Below are 17,774 nucleotides of genomic sequence, written 5' to 3' on the forward strand. Positions count from 1 at the left end.
GAATGAGAAACTAGAGACCACAAGCTGATACCCTACCAAGCCTATATCAAGGAATTGGCTGGTTTCTTTGATGAGATCTCCTTCCATCACGTTCCCCGAGAGGAAAATCAAATGGCAGATGCGCTTGCCACTTTAGCATCCATGTTCCAGCTAACACCGCACGGGGACCTACCGTACATTGAGTTTAGGTGTCGTGGCAGACCCGCACATTGTTGTCTGGTGGAAGAGGAACGGGACGGTAAGCCTTGGTATTTTGATATCAAGCGATATGTGTAAAGCAAAGAGTACCCACTGGAGGCTTCCGACAACGACAAAAGGAGATTGAGGAGATTGGCGGCCGACTTCTTCATGAGTGGAAGCATACTGTACAAGAGAAACCATGACATGGTTCTGCTACGCTGCGTGAACGCTAAGGAAGTAGAAAACATGCTGGGGGAGGTCCATGAGGGCTCTTTTGGTACGCACAGTAATGGGCACGCCATGGCTAGAAAGATCTTAAGGGCGGGTTACTATTGGCTCACCATGGAGAGCGATTGCTGTCTCCATGTGAGGAAATGTCACAAATGCCAGACATTCACAGACAATGTCAACGCTCCGCCCTTGCCTTTGAATGTCTTGGCCGCACTGTGGTCGTTTTCCATGTGGGGAATAGATGTGATTGGGGCCATAGAGCCCAAAGCTGCAAATGGACATCGTTTCATCCTAGTGGCGATCGATTACTTCACTAAGTGGGTCAAAGCTGCGTCGTACGCTAGCGTCACCAGGAGTGTGGTGGTCGGGTTCATTAAGAAGGAAATCATCTGCCAATATGGTTTGCCGAGGAAGATTATCACAGACAACGACACCAATTTGAATAACAAGATGATGGGGGAAATGTGCGAGGAGTTTAAGATCCAACATCACAATTCCACACCTTACCGACCAAAGATGAACGGAGCCGTGGAGGCATCCAATAAGAATATCAAGAAGATTATCCAGAAGATGACCGTGTCATACAAAGATTGGCACGAGATGCTCCCATTCGCGTTACACGGTTACCGAACCTCAATGCGCACGTCAATCGGGGCAACACCGTTCTCATTGGTATATGGAATGGAGGTTGTGCTACCATTTGAGGTGGAAGTCCCGTCATTAAGAATCTTAGCGGAATCTGGATTAAAGGAATCAGAATGGGCCCAAGCACATTTCGATCAGCTTAACCTCATAGAAGGCAAGCGTTTGGCCGCCATGAGTCATGGGCGTTTATATCAGAAACGAGTGAAGAACACTTTTGACAAGAAGGTACGTACGTGCCGATTCAGCGAAGGGGACTTGGTGTTGAAGAAAGTCTCCCAAGCTCTGAAAGACAACAGAGGGAAGTGGGCCCCGAACTACGAAGGGCCTTTCATTGTAAAAAGGGCTTTCTCCGGAGGGGCCCTGGTGCTCACCAACATGGATGGCGAGGAGCTACCTTCAATCGTGAACTCCAATGTTGTCAAGCGATACTACGCTTAGAATCTAGGGCAATTGGGGAAGTCGCTGCATGTTCTTTTATTTTTGTGTGTCCTTCTTGGTTTCCCCTAGGGATTCCTGTCCTCTGTAATTTTCTCATCGCAGTCTTTTAAAAGAAAAGAACATGGGATTGAGGTTCCGATCCTCACTTTGTGCTTTAAACTATGTCCAGAATTTGATAACCTGAGCCTTTTTACTCAGTCCATGGTATGCCCCAGGCGCTTAATTGAAACTGAACCTGACCAGCTTTCACTAAAAAGATTATTGCATTTGAAAACGCTCATGCATACGCATACGCATGCATATTTGTTATCTTATGACAGGAGCAGAATCGTCTTAGGCGATGGTCAAATACCGGGTCAAATCCAAAGACAGAGACAAATCGAGGTAAATGGTAACGCGGCCAGAGTTTGCTGCGTAATGCCGTTTCTTGCTTTCAGGTACTTAGGGACGGACGCGAGTAGAGGCTAGGCCCATGATCGATGGATCGTCGTCCCATGCCCAGCTCCGAACAAGCGGGAAGCGCAGCTGGGAGGCAGCCTAGTATCCTTTAAATTTCCAGTTATTATTACTATTGTATCTTTAAGGTAATGGTCGGATGCCTAATCCACCCTAAGGGGGGAGTTCAAGTGAGCGAACGCCAACCCATAGAGAGCGCATACCTGTGTCTTCCCTAAAAAGGGGGGGGGGGGGGGTTTGCTCGCTTGGGCGAGCACCCCTGCACCTGGAAACATAAAAACGAGGGGAGGGGGAGTTTCTCTCCACCCAAAACTCCCCTCCCTCATTCAAAAAATGCAACACCCATGGGTTTTGCAGATTTTCGCCCCTAGGCCACCATTTTGCGCTTTTGCTTCCATTTTTAGTGTCTTTGGTCACTCCATACAAGTAAGTGCACTACCCTTTGGTTTCTAGCTTTCCATTGATGCCTTTTATGCTTTGAATGGTACATAATTTGACAAATTCCGTGAGACAATTTGGGGCAAATTTATGCTTTGTTTCTTTGAATTGAGGGGTTGTAGGGGATGGCCTTAGGCCTAGGTTGTGTACTGAGATGATGGGGCAAGCCACATTGCCCCCATTCCCTTGTTGTTGGTACCCAAAAGTGCGCCCACCAAGTGCTCAGTGAAATGCCTCAATGGTATTTTTGCCTAAGTTTGTAAAAATGGCTTTTAGATTGGATTTGTGTATGTATGATTACCATTTTTTGGATGCGGACAGCTTGCGAGAATTAGGATAAATGCCAAAACATGACTTAGGCCTAGGGGGCCCAAGCTTTTGTTTGTTGAAATACAAGAAGGCATGATGAGTGAGAGCATGTTGGTGAGGTTTCCCCTTAAGGCCAGCACTTGGTTTGGGCTGAACCATGTTTTCCTTGTGCCTAGATAGTGTGAAAATGTCGTTCACCATGTACATGTGTATGTTGAATAGGTAGCTAAATGCTTTGCAAATGTGCATATATGTTGAAAATGGCACGAAAATGCATCTCAAAGTAGGAACATATGATATGAAATTGCCTTTCAAGAATGTGAATGAGTAGTACAAAAATTACTTTTCCAATGAAGGTGTGATATGAATTTGTTTTCAAATGAGTGTAAGCATGTGCGAATATAACATGAAGTTGTCTCTCAAATGTATGAACATGTATATGAATGAAATGTGAACATATAGCAAAAAGAATGGGGTAGGTGGGTAGCAAAAGCCTTGGAAAATATGTATGGATAGTTTGACACATAGCGTAAGGAATTGCCAAAAAAAAGTAGGTGCATCTTGTAGGGTTCCGTTCATCAAGAGAAAGATAGGTATAAATGTATGAATATCCTAGGAGAACCCGCGCATTAACGTGTAAGCATTCCTTTCAAAATTCATATGGATGTTCATGCTTCGTTGGAAAAAGGGTACACTGTTTGGCTTGATCTGGCTTTTGTTTTGATTAAGTTTTTCTTGAACTAACTTTCTAAACGATTTTGCAGGAAATGGTTCCGAAGAAACTTTCCACAAAGAGGTCTAGAAGAGACGCCGCAGCGGAAGGGTCCAGTGCCACCCGCGAGTTTGATAGTCATCGTTTCCGGAGCGCCGAGCACCAGCAGCGCTTCGAGGCCATCAAAGGATGGTCGTTCCACAGAGAGAGGCGTGTCCAGCTCAGGGAGGATGAGTATATGGACTTTCAGGAGGAGATAGCTTGTAGACGTTGGACGTCACTGGTGACTCCCATGGCTAAGTTTGACCCTAAGATAGTCCTAGAGTTCTATGCTAATGCTTGGCCCACAGAGGAGGGTGATGTGCCATTATTTTCTCCTATTTCTTAACCCTTTTTGCACCATTTTAAATACTGATTAGTCTTAATTGTCAAATTTATTAGGCAGTTTTATTATTTGGGCCCATTCAGCTAATTTGATATTTTTAATCTAATTTCAGGAATTAATGAAGCATTGGGCTTGAATCTAGAATTGGGCTTGGGCTTGAATCCAACATTGGGCTTGGACTTGAAGAGGGCAAACTAATTTATTCTACAAAATTAGATCTTATCTTATCTCATCTTATTTAGATATTATTTAGATTTGATCTCATGTAGATATTATTTCATCTAGATGTTATCTTATCTTATCTAGATTTAATTTGATTTTACTTATGGGCTTGGATTTAAAACAGATTTGTAAGCTTTGGGGCTAAAAAAAACAATATAACAACACCAAGGTTCTAGTTTAGCTCTCTCTCTTCTCTCTCTCCTCTCTCTCCTCTCTCTCTTCTACTTTTCGTTTTTAGTTTTAGTCTCTCTTCTCTTTCTCTTTTATTTTCGTTTTTTACAATTCCAGTTCATACTTTTAGTTTTATCAATAAAATTTCGTTCTCTATTTGATTAATGGAAGACTAAGTCCGCAGCGTTGTTTTCTCTTGAGGATCAAGTACAGTTCTCTTTGAGGTTCTATTATTATTGAATTATGTTTAGTTCTTTTTCCTCTTCACTAATTACTCTGAATTTGTTGCTATTAATTCATGCATGCTTAGTGCTTGATTAATTGTCTCTGCGCTTAATTTACGTTCATGCTTAATGATCGTTTATGAGTAATTGGTGTGTGTGATGCTTAATCACATAATGAATGCTTTATGTTAAATTTCACTTAGTAATTTAATTTAGGGTTAGATTAAGTGGTTGAACTGATAAAGGATAAATTCTCACAACCTAGGATAAGAGACTTGCTTGTGAATCAAGGGGAAGCAACGTATTTCAATTCTGATAATTTCTAATTCATTTTTACTCGTTGTTTAATTTACAAAAGCAAACAACCCCCCCCCCCCCAATTTGTTACTATTTCCTACTATCTGTTATGAACATTTGGTGTATCATTGCTCGTTGGGAAACGACCTAGGATCACTTCCTAGTTACTACATTTTAATATTTATTTGAGTCGGGTACGGCCTTGATCAGAGGGAGTGCGAGACATGCGTTCATGGGTGAGGGGTCAATGGATTCCCTTTGACGCAGATGCCCTCAGTCAGTTCCTGGGTGACCCGCTAGTTTTGGAGGAAGGCCAACAATTTGAGTTCAGCCAGAGGAGGAACAGGGCTGACGGGTTCGACGAGGAGGCCATTGCCCAGCTGTTATGCACACCGGGGCAGGATTTCGCCCGGACCGCTGCAGGGAGGCGGGTGCAGATCATGCGCACCAGCATGACCACTTTGACCCAGACGTGGATGACACTGTAGCTTAGCAATGTCTTGCCTAGCGATCATAACTCCGATCTCCCTTTGCCTAAGTGCCAGTTGGTGTATGCCATCCTGACACGGATGAGCGTCCACGTGGCCCAGATGATTGTTGACACCATCTATTTCTTTGCAGGTATGCCACCCACCAAGCACCCTCTGGACCCGGATAAGTCTAACAGGGCCCTGAGGTTTCCGGCGCTGATCACGGGCCTCTGCCAGTCATTCGGGGTTCCCGTCACCCCCAGTAAAGTGATCCGACCGCCGATCACTCGGGCCTTCATCGAGAAGTACTGCACGCCTAGGCAGGCGCAGGGTGATGCACATCAGGCCACAGACGCACTGCCACCACCTCGGTAGGCTGATCCCGCTGGATCACTAGGCATGGAGCGTTATCTATAGCACTTGATTCGCCAGCAGGCGGCCAACCACCGTGGGCAGGTACAGATACATGAGTGTCTCTACCGGTTCAGCCTCAGTCAGCAGGGGCAGGGTTCCGCTCCTTTTGCATGCCCTACTCCGGAGCAGTTTGGGGCTGAGGTCGCATGGCCCGAAGACTGGCCCGAGGCCCAGACAGGGAAGGAGCGGAGCCACGTGACCGAGGTCACCGCACTTTTGTTATTGACATTACTGTTTTCTGTTATTGTCTATATTGTTATTGACATTACTATTTTCTGTTATTGTCTATATGGTTACTAATGTTGTTGTTATTATTTTTTGTTTCTGTTAGAATTTGGTGTTATGGCTCTCAGTTCTTTCGTCACTGTTTTTATTGCAGCTTACCATTACTTGTTTTTTTCGTTTACCTTGTGGTTAGGTGTGAATAGGTAGTGTGCGCCCTCGTCCGCACGACCTGTTCAAAGAGAAAAAGAGAAGAAAAGGAAATAAACAAATGATAATAACTTAAAAAGGGAAAGAAATAATGGGGAGAGAAAATATATCTTTCGGCTGAAAAGCCAACACGTTTTTGAAAAGAAATAACTTCCAGCTTTTCTTTGAAAAAAGGATTCACTGATCATAACCAGTTTTTGAAAAAAAATGTGTATGCACCTGAAGGGTGAATGCTGTGAAAATTTTTCCGAACACCCAAAATGGACTCGAATGAATGCATAAATTGATAAAGGAGCATACTTTGAAAACACTGGGTTGACTTAAATAGGAAAAATGAATCCTGAGCCCTAGTGTCACATGACCATAAAAACTTGATGCTTGAATGTCCACATGGGTGCGTGCATGACCAGTTTTGCATAAAAATTCCAAATCATCATTGTTGTGTGTGTGTCATGGAAATAATGTAGGACATCCCTTTTATCCCTGAACCGCTGGCCAAACCCACACCCTAACATATATCATGTCCAGCTGTTCTACAAGCCTTGAGCCAAAATTCCAACTTACCATAAAACTTGACCCAGGGTGAGAATGTCCATCCTTACTCTCGGAAGAAAACAAAAAAAGGGAGAAAAGGACAAAATTCTCAATCAAAGAGTGGGAGAAAGCAAAAAAAATAAAGAAAATTCCCGATCAAAAAATCAGAAGAAAGCAAAAGGAGAAAATTCCCAATCAAAAAGTGGAAGAAAGCAAGAAAAAAAAAAAGAAAATTCCCGATCAAGGATCGGAAGAAAACAGAAGAAATATGCAGAAAGGTCTTTGGACCAGACAATACAGAATTGTCACCAAGTAAACAAAAAAGAAAGGAAACCATGACCTAAAGTGGTCCTCTCCCTTTGATTGCCAACCAAAATTCTGTGCGTCGGTGGCTTGTTCACCTCACACTAAACAAAACCAGAAAAGGAAAAGGCCAAGAACACTTAAAGCCACATTCCCCACAAGAAAACGAACCATTCCCAAGAAAAAGTCCTATTGATCCATGATTATGCATGTAATCTTTGATTTGATTGGAAATGATTTGCAAAATCAAGTCATGACATATCTATGGTTCGAAATTAGGATGAAACACTTACCCGTGTGAGATTGATACACTTTGAGTGATTTCCTTCTATTTTTGTTGGACCCAATGTTTCCTCTAAATGGTCGTTTAGAAACGAAATGCTAACATCCAAAATCTCATTTATGGTTATGAGAAAATTTCATCAACATAGTCTCCTTCCCCGGTAGACACATTTTTTTCATCCAAAAAGCATATGTTGCTCTAATCAGTTGGAAGTTTTGTCTCTTTACTAAAGCATGTTCACATTTTAGTGAAGAAAAAACCGAGACTATTTTAGTCTCATAGTTATCCAGAACTACGTAGGTCTGAGTTCCTCATCACAAATTAAGGATACGTAGGAGCAAAAGCCTCGCTTTTGTCGACCGCCCCACAATCTGACCCTGAGGTCACGTGACATGCGGAGACAAATTATGGTAATCCGCACACCTTTTCGCCATCCAGAGACGATCGAGTCCGATGGCACGCAGAGACAAATTATGGTCATTCTGCACCTTTTGTCATCCAGAGGCGGCGAGCCCGATGACATGCGGAGACAAATTATGGTCATCTGCACACTTTTTCGCCATCCAGAGACGATCGAGTCCGATGGCATGCAGAGACAAATTATGGTCATTCTGCACCTTTTGTCATCCAGAGACGGCGAGCCCGATGACATGCGGAGAAAAATTATGGTCATCCGAAAACCTTTTCGCCATCCAGAGACGATCGAGTCCGATGGCACATAGAGACAAATTATGGTCATTCTACACCTTTTGTCATCCAGAGGCGGCGAGCCCGATGACATGCGGAGACAAATTATGGTCATCTGCACACCTTTTTGTCATCCAGAGATGATCGAGTCTGATGGCACGCAAAGACAAATTATGGTCATTTTGCACCTTTTGTCATCCAGAGGTGGCGAGCCCGATGACATGCGGAGACAAATTATTGTCATCTGCACACCTTTTTGCCATCCCGAGACGATCGAGTCCGATGGCACGCAGAGACAAATTATGGTCATTCTGCACCTTTTGTCATCCAGAGGCGGCGAGCCCGATGACATGCGGAGACAAATTATGGTAATCCGCACACCTTTTCGTCATCCAGAGACGATCGAGTCCGATGGCACGCAGAGACAAATTATGGTTATTCTGCACCTTTTGTCATCCAGAGGCAGCGAGCCTAATGACATGCGGAGACAAATTATGGTCATCTGCACACCTTTTTGCCATCCAAAGATGATCGAGTCTGATGACACGCAAAGACAAATTATGGTCATTTTGCACCTTTTGTCATCTAGAGGCGGCGAGCCTGATGACAGGCGGAGACAAATTATGGTCATCCGCGCACCTTTTTGTCAACCAGAGGCAAGCGAGCCCGTTGGCACGCAGAGACAAATTATGGTCATTCAGAGACGGCGGGTCTGATGACATGCGGAGAAACCATATGGTCCCGCACCTTTTTTTCACTATCCAGAGACAATCAAGTCTGATAGCACGCGGAGACAAATTATGGTCATTCGCACGCTTTTGCTATCTATAAGACTCGATGCCTGATAACACGCAGAGACTAACGTCGCCTTCTGCACCTTTTGTCATCCAGGGACAGCGAGTCGGGTGGTGGGCGGAGATACCTTATGGTCATCTGTGTCTTTCGTCGATGCGCGGAATTCTTCTCTGCTGGGCAGAGACGATTGGGTGCAATGGCAAAAGGAAGTGTCGTGGTTGTCCTACTTTGTCATTTTCAAAACACTGAAGTTTATTGACGCTTCTGATGCCTTTTCTTTTCTTACTGAACGACAGGTTCCGCTGGCAGGGATATTGACCGGCCGAATGATGTTCCGCTCGAACGAAATTAGTGTCTTATCTTTACTTCCCTTTTATCTCCAATAAAAGGCAAGTAAAGAGGGACAACTGTCATACCCTAATTTCGTCCGGGGACCATCTGTTTGGTGGGATGCAACCTTCTCTTGACACCCATCGTTAGGCAATCCGTGAAGTTCCGCGACATGTCGAGAGTCGAAAGGAAGTGTTAATGCGCAATCCATAAAGTTTCGTAACATTCCAGAAGCCAAAGAGGGGACAATTGCGTAATCTGTAAGGTTTCATGACATTACGGAAAGAAAACAAGTATTGTTACATAATTGGTAAAGTTCCGTAACGTTACGGAAAAAGAATCAGCAAAAAAGGGTAGAGGGGGTGTATTTAGTAAACAGGGGTGTGCAAATAGCAATCAGGCCCACTTGGGCCTTCCAAGATGTTTCAACAGAAGGCGATGCCTTCTGGTGGAAGCAACCCAGCTCGCCCACTTCCCTCTTTTCCCCTATAAATAGGGGAAAGAGGGCAGAGCAAATTCGTTCAACCCTCCTGGTATCTAAGATTCACTTAAAATTAGTGAGAAAAATTATTTTCGTGAAGAAAATCCAAGCCAAGGCACTTCTGTAACGCTTCCGAGACGTTTCCATGGGCAATTTCGTGAAGATTTTCCACCGTTCTTCGTTCGTTCTTCGTCGTTCTTCGATCTTCAACCGGTAAGTTCCCGAAATCGAACCTTTCAATTCATTCTATGTGCCCTTAGTGGTCCCCACTTGTTTTGCGTGCTTTTGTTTTTATTTCATTTGTTTTTCGTACCCCCTTTTGACGTGCTTTAATCATTTATTTAAGTCATTTTCTCGCCTAATCCAAAATAAAATAAATTTTCACTAATCATTTGAGTTGTAATATCTTTTAATCTCTATTAGAATAAAATCCGACTGATCTTTCACGTCGTAACCACATTTAAAACCAAAAAGAGGCAAAATAATAATATAATAATCAAAAAATATCTTTAAATAAAATAATCAAAAAATTCAATCGGACGTTTTTTTTCTTCGGGATTTTCTTTCTTAATCGAATTGACTAATAACCAAAGTGAAACTAAGGCTAAAATCAACTCACAAATCAAGCTTTTGTCATCACTTAAAAAATCATTTTTAAAGGTCCAACGCCTTGAAATGGTCCTCTTCACTTTTATTGGTTAAACGTGGACTTTTTAAAAGCCTAAAATCAACACGTAGTTTTGTCACCTCTTTTAAAAAAACCAAGAGATGATTAAATGGTCCAATGCCTTAATGTTTTCTCTTCTTTCAAAAAAATCGAAAGATCGTTTAATGGTCCAACATCTTAAATGACCTTTTGTTCAGTCAAAATATATCTTGCAAAAAAGGGATAAAAACAACTTAACCAACGTTCAGTTCTCAAAGAACTACGTAGGTCTGATTTCCTTATCACAATTGAGGAATACGTAGGAGCAAGGGAAACACCCTTGTCGACCACAAAAAAATAAAAAATACAAAAGGCATAAAAAGACATAAAAACGTAAAAAGGGAAAATAAAAAAATTTGAAGTCATCTTTGCACAATCGATTAAAGGTTGCCATCCTTTGTGACGGACGCGTGGGGTGCTAATACCTTCCTCATGCATAAATACAACTCCCGAACCTTTCACACGTAAAGTTCGTAGGCCACACCTTTCCAGTTTTTTCGACGTATTCCTCGAATAAACGTTGGTGGCGACTTCGCGCATTTTCCTTTCTTGGAAGACGCACCCATGAGCCCTCGCGTCACCCTCCCGCCGAAGGGTAGGTTGCGACAGATCCCAAGTGATGTTTGATGAAAAGCAGAGAGAATCGTTAAGGTGTTGGACCTTGAAATGATCTCAAGCGATATTTGATGAAATGAAGAAGTTTATGAGTTGGTTTTATTTTGGTTTTGCTTATTAACCTTCAATCCTTTTTTAAGATAACTTGTGGCACTAATGATTGGTTAAAACTTACTTTACAAGAAGAAAATGAGATTACTGATGATAGAAGAAGGAGATGAAGATGCACAAAACAAGAAAGAGGACCCTTAAGGGTGCATAGATCATATTTAAATCCTTAAAAGAAAAACTAACCGAATGACGAACGAAGAATGATGTAGAAGTCGATTACTGTCACAATTCGGTAGCGCCTCGGCCTCATTTTTCTCTTCTTTCTTCTTTCTCTCTCTGATTTCTCTCAATTTCTCTCAATGCTGGACCTTGGAACCCTTTACTTAGCCTCCCTCACGCCTATTTATAGCAAAAGATGGCATTAGGGTTCATGGCAGCTCGCCCAAGCAAGTTGTTGCTTCAACCTGAAGTAACCTTGCTCGCCCAGGTGAGCTGGTTACTTCACCCCTAAGCTATTTAGGGGCCCAGGTGAGCCATAGACTAGCCTGGGCGAGCCAGGGTTCAGAAAACCCCTTGAAATAACCCTTTTGCCCCCCCTTTCGGTATCTTTCGCATTCTTGATCAAAACATTGGATGATCATCTATTTCGCATTGTAACTGGTGTTCAACGCCGTAAGTTGACTAACAATGATCAAAAGATCAACAAACGATAGTCCCCGGACGAAATTAGGGTATGACAACATGACTAGTAGGTTATTTCCAAATTACAGGACAATATTAAAAAATATATATGTAAATGGAATTTAAGGACCATAGTCGTAGCAAACAAGCCTACCATTCAACAACTTTCCACCAACAGTCATAAACACTTTCAAGAGCTTACTCAAACCCCAACTATGTGGATGCTACAAAATCCATTCAAAGCAAAAGATTAAAGGAATTTGTGAAAAGAAATATACAACATGTTAGAGGGATAGTTGAACTGCCTTCAGTGGATCAATATTGTTGAAGACAATCTCATCCACCACGACTTGCATGTACCTCTAAGAAGTACACACAAATCTAAGAAAGAAGGAAGGAAAGAGCAATAGAAGAGGTAATATAACTATATAAGAATAAACCTCAGTCACAAAAAGTGAACAAAAACCAATGACTATTCTAGTCTTTACAATCAACATCCTTGTAAGTGGAAAACCTGGGCTAATTCAGCATACTTTTCTAGCCATAGGTCAAGATCATTAGTACAAGGGTTTTTTTTCTGGGATAAATGATAAATACTATTATAATACATAAGTTATAAGCAAAAAGAGAAGACCCAAGACTGTCAATCTTGTGTATCTCATCTCACAGCAGTGCTTTAAGTGATACTTTCATTCATATTTTATATAACTTGTTAGCCCTAATTATTCTGAAGGTAAATATCATACTATCAATACAGTGTTAATAAAGTATGGTTAGGACTTAGTCATGGTTTTTAATGAATAAAGGAAATTTGAATTATTATAGTGCCAAAAACAAGGACAAAAGAGAAAACTAATTCAGGCCAAGGTAATGTCTCAAATCAAGAATTGAAATTTTTCATGAAAAGTGGTATTTATCCTTAAATTTCTTCCAATATAAATATGAATCGGGATATTTTTTCTTCTTAAGTGCATGTGTGATTGTGCACTACACATATGAACATTCAAATCAATTTAAGTTGAATTCTTAGTTGTACATAACATGAGTTTTCACATTTTGTAAGGCAAAGTAAGATGATAAAGAAGAGGGACAAGAACCTGTGCAACTCCTATTTTATAAGCCAATAAAGATGTAACAAGATTCCCATCATTGTAGTTTCCAATGATGAAATCAGGATACCCTTGTAACTCAGCGGCAATTTCATTGGCAACATCCTATTGACATACATAACCATCAATATTAAATGAAATGCTAGCTCATACAGTATGGTGAATTACTAGATTCTTTAAACTAAGATAAGAAATCATTTAAATCCTCATAATGATTCCTTATTAGGAGAACAATTCAAGCTATACATGTTTATGGATGGCATTTACCTCTACATAAGTTTCTAGATAAGGCCACACATCCAACCTTGAGATCCATTTAAGGAGAGTTCCTGACTCTAATATGAATGGAACTTGCAAAATATGAGTATGGTCAGTACCACTGACTCCTTCTAGTTGTTGGTTGCATGTTGTCCCCTTTGCATCAGGTACTAACAAGGACCTTTAGAACAAAAGAGAATTTTTAATTTGATTTGAACTAAAAAAACAATCAAATACAACAACCTTATCAATATGAAAAACCTAATTCAGAAAGTTACACTTACAATTAGAATTCTTGGAGTGAAATCAAGTCCCTGTTTCTTGATCCAAAGGAGCATCTCATTTCCAAGGGCATGCACTTAATCTAGTATATAAACAACCTACATATAAAACCTTTCATGTATGATGATGGCCATATGTATGATATATAACTCAAACAATGCAAGATAAAAAGATGGAAAAAACTAAGGGAAAAAAGGACTTGAAAGAAGGGGCAGTGAACAACATATGCATGTCTAGCTCAACTATTCTTTTTCGGTATATGATAAAGGAGACACCTGCCCACTAGTGTCAAGCAAACCCAAGACATTGGCTTGACCAAAGTAACCATGAGGAGATATTATAACAACATTGAATACCATTGGCACTCTCCCAAGAAAAGTCTCTAGTGTAGAAGGATCAGGAGCCTAAAGAATATCTAGTAGCAAATGCATCATTTCCAATACCCGTTCAATAGTATCATCCCAACCTCTCTCAAAACCCATTCCTTGCAATCTACATTTAGAAAAGAGTCAAAGGAAAAAAAATTAAACTAAAATGCCCCACAAAATTCTCACATCATTTGTACTGCAAAGCGAAGACATGTAAACCCATTATCAAACAGAAAATTACACATATTAAAACTCTGAATAGAGTGTATCATGTGCAAGCTTAGAAAGATAATCCTCAGTCTTGTCCAATGTAGACTGAAGTTTGGTAATGGTTTGTATTCTATCATTTAGCATCAGAGCCTATAACATGGATAACGAAGGAGAGAAATTTTTCACAAACTATAGATTCCTCGTACCAAAATAAAAAAATACAAATATGACATTGAGCACTCAGTTTAAGAGGATATTGAAAAAGATGACGGTACTCAACAAACCAAAAGGGGAGTGAATTGGTTTTCAAAACAAAACAAACTTTTAAAATTAGAGTTACAAAAACTTCTTTTGTACGAATTGTATCACAAAATTTTTCATAAATCGAACTCAATCAATACTTAATCAATCCACCCTTTACACAAGATCCTTCATTAGAGTTCTTTCTTTCACAAAGATATGTCTTGAACCTTTTGAAAACTGATTAATACATGAATAAAAGATGAAGATCAGATCAAGAGAAGAAATACATAAGCTTTTTATACTGGTTCACTCTCTATCACTACAGAAGTTAATCCAGCTACCTAATCCAAAACTAGAATTAGATTTTCACTATACATAATGAATCCTTACAAGCAATCACAACCAATCTACAGTTTTCACCCTGGAAAAAAAAAGACTTAGGCACCCAACACTAGGGTTCTTTGTGAATAAGAGCCTAAGGGAACCCTACTCTTAGCCCAAACTAGAAACACCTATTCTAGCATGTCCTAAGCAATTCATGCACAAATAGAAAGATGTGTAAAACCATACACGAAAACCAAGAGTAAAGATAGACACAACCTGATCAAGGTTACAAGCTCTGACTGAAGAGATGTTCTTCTTGCACAAAAAAAAAGATGTGTAAAACCATACACAAAAACCAAGAGTAAAGATAGACACAACCTGATCAAGGTTACAGGCTCTGATTGAAGAGATGTTCTTCTTGAACTTGAGAAAGTGACACAACTCACTTATCACCAAAGATCTTCACAATCTAAAGATTTGAAGGTGAGTTACTTCTTCTAAGCACTTTTCTTCTCTTTTTTCTTTAACTAATAACAGCACGTGATCTTAGCTCATTCAGAGGCTTAGTGTGTTGTTTTTGAGATTTTGACATTGTTTTGATGAGAACACAAGCTAGTTATTTCTAGAGAAAACTGTTATAACTGCCTGTAATCGATTAAATCTATAAGATAATTGATTAATTCAATGAAGTAATCAATTAGATTATCTTTTTAATCAATTAAAGTGTTCTTCCAAACACCTGGAAATAACTCAAGAACAATATAATCGATTAGATACTCAAAGTAATCAGTTAAAATGTTCTTGTTCACTTGTGAACTACTTATCAAAAGAGAAGTGATCAATTATATCACATGGTAATCGATTAAAACAGAGACTGGTGAATAAATCAGTCATTGTCTCAAAAACAATTGTGTAATCGATTACGAGAAGGTTTTAATCGATTAAACCGATAGGAGACATAACTCTACAAACTTCAGACAACTTGTGTAATCGATTACGATAAGGCTATAATCGATTAAAACAAAGAGTTTTTCCTTCTGAAGAAACTTTTCTAACTTAGAAATTTTTCTTCTCACTTACTCATGATGATGCATGATGCACAAGAGATATGATATGGACTAAGGTGCAACATTCAATATAACAACCAATACAAATGTCACTCAAGGGAGTTGGGCATGTAAAAGACAAAACATCTTCAAGCTTCAAGCTTTAGTCTACATGTTGTTCATGTTGCTCCCCCCATCTCTAACAGATATATCTTTCAGAGATGAAGGGAGGGAAAGAGAAATTCAAGGCCAAGTTTCAGTTTTGAAACCATATATTTTGTCATATAATATAATCACTTTATTAGAAGTGCATAAGACAACATACTCACATGGCCCTTGTATTTGTGAGCTCAGAGGAAATCAAGCAAGGGCTACAAGGAATCCTTGTTGCAAAACATAATTGATGAAAGTTGGACAAGGAAATGTGGCATTAAATGGCTCAAAATCAAGCTCCAATACAAAATTTTCATTTATCCTAAAGCACATTGCAAAACAAAAGCAATCACTAAGTTACAATCCAAGGGCAGAGGTTATTTCTTATAACAAAAGCTACGTGGTATATTTCTTACTTTCCATCTACAAGTTCTTCCTTGAAATTGAGATATTCAAAATGCTTAATTGCTCCATGTTGAACTCAGAGACATTAAAACAAACATATTCCAAACATCGGGTCTTAGACGAACTACTACTATCACAAAAGGAGGCAAAACTATGGCTTCCTATCACAAAAATAATGCTACACATTTTTATACCATATCTTAAATCTTCAAATGCGATTGTAAAGTAACTTTCCCGAATATGACAGCTACAATAAGGCTAAAGTTGGATGAAAATTTTCAATTAATGACGACGACAAGTAACAAATTATTCAATTATTTTACCAAACACTAACTAAAGTGAAGTTATGGTAAGGCAAGTGAGCTTTGTAGACTTGACAATTTCACCGAAGGGACCATTTTTAAGATCTATTATTGCTTGATCATCACCAGGGATGTTTTCAAGTTCATCAATCAAATTATGGGGTTGCAAAAGCCACATACCTTCAAACAGAATAATAGGTATTCATCCACCAACACACTCATAGAAAGACATGGTGAAAAAATGAAAGGAGATTGAAGAAGTTGCAATGAAAAGGTATCCAGATCTGATTTGAGAGATCGAACAAATGAACCTGATCCAAAGGAGACAACCTTGTGATGTCGTTCAACTTAACGTTGGGCTTCTCCCTTACGATGGCCGAGTTGAGCCCAACCTGAAGCTTGGCCTGCTCGGGGTCCTCGTCCTCACCACTGCCTTCACCGTCCTTTGGCTTGGTCTTGGGCCTTGAGGCCACAGTCGCGTCCCTGTTGGAGGCCGGACTATGGCCACCATCATCCAGCACGACCCAAATCTCCTCGCATAGTTTTCGACATTGTCTTCCTACACATCCTGCTTCATGTATTCTATCATTTGCTCCTTGAAATTGCTATACATCTTTTTCTTCCTCCACCGATGGCATGTACGAGAATCAAAATTTTGAACTAGGGAAAGGGAGAAACCTTCGAGGTGCATCACGATCGTGTGTGTTGGGGAAAGAGGGAGGAGAAGGTGTGGTCAATTTCAAAATCCTAGTTGTTATTGGAATCGAAAATTCAAGGAGAGAAGGGGAAAATAGAAAAAAAAAGAAAGAAAAGAGAAAAACCCAATGTTCTGGCTTTGGTGTCCCAAAAATATGCATTCTTCCATTTCTTTCAAAGACGATTTTCTAAAACCGACATTGTATTCTCGCATTCTACATCGGTTCTTGAAGAAACTGATGTTGTAATGTGTTTTCAAAGACGGTTTTGGTAAAACCGTCTTTAAAAAGTTACAGTTATTTACAAAAATACCATTGCTTAACTTTCGACATTGATTTTTGTAGGATCGTCATAAAAGATAATTTTTGTAATAATAATTTCTTTAACTAACTTCAAAATTATAGCAAAAGAAAAAATTTAGATTATCATTCAAAAAGAAAAAGGAGATAACTCTTATAGAAAAAAGATTAACACATTCGAAAATTTTAAGCAATCAAATAGTAGAATATGAGTACCCGCCTTAGATAGAAAGAAAAAAAATCCAATTAAGTTAAAATATGAGTACAAGATGGTGCTATGGAATGGTTGTCTGTTCAGATGCTATCTTGGTGTTAGATTGTTTCCAACACCAATATATCTAATGGTACCTCATATGCTAATTGGTGCAATAGCCCTTTTATTTGTTTGAGGACATTGCCTTCCTTTTGATGTAATATTTTTTCTGTCTATGGGTCACATTTCATGTCTGGATTAATAAAATTTATTTGCCTCGCAAAAAAAAAAAAATACCTAAAAAAGAACTATAAATACAACAAGAGTGGTATAGAAAGCATAAAAACAGACCTCGTAGAGGAGTTAAGTTTAGAAAACTCATCAATAGTCTAGAAA

At 39.8% G+C, this 17,774-nt stretch overlaps 1 pseudogene; it reads right to left on the reverse strand.

The window, feature by feature from the left end:
* Positions 1 to 12,387: 12,387 nt before the first annotated feature.
* On the reverse strand, positions 12,388 to 16,368 carry LOC114371431 (annotated as a pseudogene).
* Between the last annotated feature and the right edge of the window lie 1,406 nt (positions 16,369 to 17,774).

The sequence above is a fragment of the Glycine soja genome, chromosome 10 (assembly GCF_004193775.1).
Source record: "Glycine soja cultivar W05 chromosome 10, ASM419377v2, whole genome shotgun sequence".
Classification (NCBI taxonomy): Eukaryota; Viridiplantae; Streptophyta; class Magnoliopsida; order Fabales; family Fabaceae; genus Glycine; species Glycine soja.